Consider the following 3291-nt stretch of genomic DNA (forward strand, 5'->3'; position numbering starts at 1 on the left):
GCAACAAAATGGAAAATGATTTTCCATGACTTCCTGTGGTTCACAGAACAGCAAATAAAGCAGATTATTACAATATCATTAAAACATTCAAGCACATTGTTTGCCTAAAACTTGACAGAAATGCTCAAGGTCTCCAGTAAACATCTGAATTCTGTTTCAATAAAATCAAGCTTAAAAAGCCCAATTGTGTTCTCAGTCTAATAATTTTTCAGGTATCTTGAGCTTTGACCTCTCCCTGCTGAAAAATTCAAATACATTCACAGAAATGTAAAGTTTATTGTCCCATTTAAGATTATGTGTGAAAATGGAGGAGCTACTTCACTCCTGATATGTAACTAAGGGAGAACCATTTGTGTGAACTGGTTCTTATTCTTCATCATTTCATATAGTTCACATACTCCAATAATGAAAATGGAGCCAACATGATGCACGAGGATCAGATTTGGATAATCCAGGGCCACCATATCCCATCAGGGACCTTCAGCACAAACTCCACAGTCACATTCAGTACAATAATTTCAAATTTGCAGCACACAATCTGCAAGAAAGCAGGAATAATGTGTGTATCTTAGTTTCCTTTAACATTTTGGGCACAAAACCTTTGGTGCTCAGCAAACACTTTCACACAGCCTGGTGTTTGTGGATTCATCTTTTTAAGTGACAGGGACTACACATCTGGTTTGTTCTTACAGAAATATTTGCCAGTTTGGGACTGGAGTGATGGTTAAACTGGGTAACAAGTTTAATAATGAGCTGATTTACTAACAAAGCAACTGATTGAAATGGCCACAGAGATTTTGGTGGAGGTCCTAACGGGCTTTGGAAGTGCCTCCTCTCCTGGAGGAACCTCTGGTGGATGGTCCAGTTTCCATCTCAAACATCTAAAGTCACTTAGTACTAACTAAGATGCTGTAAGTGTTGGATAGCTGGGACAGTAACAGTTCTGAAAAGAGGCAAATTGCCATTTTAGCTGTGAAGAACAATCCTACTTTTGGACATCTTAAGGGAGCAGAGTAGCACTGCTCCTTACACAGCAATCCCTCCCCACCAGAACCTTCTGTGCTGGAGCCAAACAAAGCAGAGACAGAGAATTTAAAAACCCACCACCACCACCAGCACCACCACCAGCACCACCACCAGCACCACAACACCACAAAACACCAAACCACAAAACCAACCCAAACCCTAATAAAGCCTCCCAAACAGCTGGTCCTGGTGACTATAGAATTTTCCTGAAAAAAACCCTCTTCAGGATTTCTGTAAGTATTTTGGATTCCCCAGAAAGGAGGAGGAAATCCCTTGGGTTTGTAATGGCTACAAGAACCCCGTGGCAGGAATTCTGACTCCCTACCACTCTTCCCAAACACTGGAGAGCCTCTGCTGGCTCTGAACATGCAGAGTGCAGCCCTGCACACACTGACAAATAAAGTAGCTTTTTGTGTTAAAGGAATCCATTAGGGATGGGTTTGAACTTCTGTTCAGCCTCCTGCTGCCAGTGTGCCCTGAGACTGCCAGGCACAGCAAACACAGCCCATGAAGGGCACATAATGTGCAGGAGTAGTTTAGGAGTGGTCAGATTAGTGAATGAAGAAGCTTTTAATGTGATGAATAAGCTGCCATTCAAAGACTGATTTTCTAAATATCCTTTTCCACTGATCAGTAAGCCAAGGCACTTTATACCAGAAATTGCATCTGAGCTGAATTTACCACTTTGTCAGGGCCTCACAACTGACTGAGCAAACAGATAAAGAGGGTGAAGGACAAAAGAGGGCAGTAAAAAGATGGCAGACAAAAGATGGCAGAACAACAACAGAGGGGAAAGAGAGGAGAGTGGAACAAACTGTGGTTCAAATGACTTTCTTTGCTGTTCTCTTGGGAGAACATGAAATGAACCTGGGCAGAAATGCCTTTTTTTGCCAGCTAATAAATGTCTTCTTAGGTTTCCCCTCCAGCACAGGGAGAGGAGTGGAGTCCTCTGAGAGGCAGCAGGAGCAGAAGGTTGGGGTAGGAGCACTAAACACTACCTGAAGGAACCTTCTCCTTCATACACTGCTGAGAATTAGGACACTGTCTGGCTGGGTGAAGTATTTCATGCTGGGTGTTCCACATTCAGAAGGTTTGTTAGCATTTTAAAAGGGAAGAGAGAGGTGTTACCTGAGCATAATTACTGCAGAAGCCTGGAAATTCAGATTCTTGTTTTGACACATATTCATTCATGCAAATGTGGAACCTGACCCAGAAATTTTTTTCAGGTGAGAAATCTGCCTTTGCCTTCCCTGGGATTCTCCTATAAATGCACAAAGCACTCAAGCCAGGCTTGGCACTGGCAGTCCCCTCCATTTATCTGCAACAGGGACTGCTGAGTTGTAAAAACACCCAGATCATGCCAATTTGTCCAGATGAGATATCAAATCTCCTTTTTAATATTCAGCTTCAGCAACATGGAAAGCAACAGTGCCAAATGCTGCACAACCATTTTACTGCAATTGCTCACATTTGATTAGAGAATTCTCATTCCTCGTGGGTGTTGCCACCTGCCCTGTGCTAGATACACCATCTCCTCTGTGCTGCTCATTACACAAACATGGAACAAGGAGTTCATGACCTGGAATGGAGTTTTGATAGACCCCTCTGAAGACACACCTGAAACACAGCCCTGGAGAATCCTGAACAGACACAGATGATTTGTGCATGTCCAGTGGCAGACAGAGCCCCCAAACCAAGCAGAGACCTGCCAGGAGCAGCAGCAGGACAATCCATGGGTTGAAATGAAGGATATAAAAGAGCCCATAACTGAGGAATGAGGCAGGGGAAGGGAAGGAGAACAGCAACCAATTGGGGGACTCACACCACCCATGTACTTTCTGATGGACAAAGGTAAAAGAGGAAGACAGAACAAGAACAGTCAGGACAACAGACATGGAAAGCTGCACACCCACAGGGCTCTGCTGCTTCCTCATTTGGGTAATTAATACTTGGGCTTCTGAGCTACAAGCCTAATTCACCTACCACAAGAAATACACTGTTCACTGCACAAGAAATACACTGTTCACTGCACAAGAAATAGCTGTTCACTGCACAAGAAATACACTGTTCACCTACCACAAGAAATACACTGTTCACTGCACAAGAAATACTCCATTCACCTACCACAAGAAATACACTGGTCACTGCACAAGAAATACTCCATTCACCTACCACAAGAAATACCTGTTCACTGCACAAGAAATACCTGTTCACTGCACAAGAAATACCTGTTCACTGCACAAGAAATACTCTGTTCACCTACCA

This window comes from Pithys albifrons, chromosome 4 (assembly GCF_047495875.1).
Source record: "Pithys albifrons albifrons isolate INPA30051 chromosome 4, PitAlb_v1, whole genome shotgun sequence".
Lineage (NCBI taxonomy): Eukaryota > Metazoa > Chordata > Aves > Passeriformes > Thamnophilidae > Pithys > Pithys albifrons.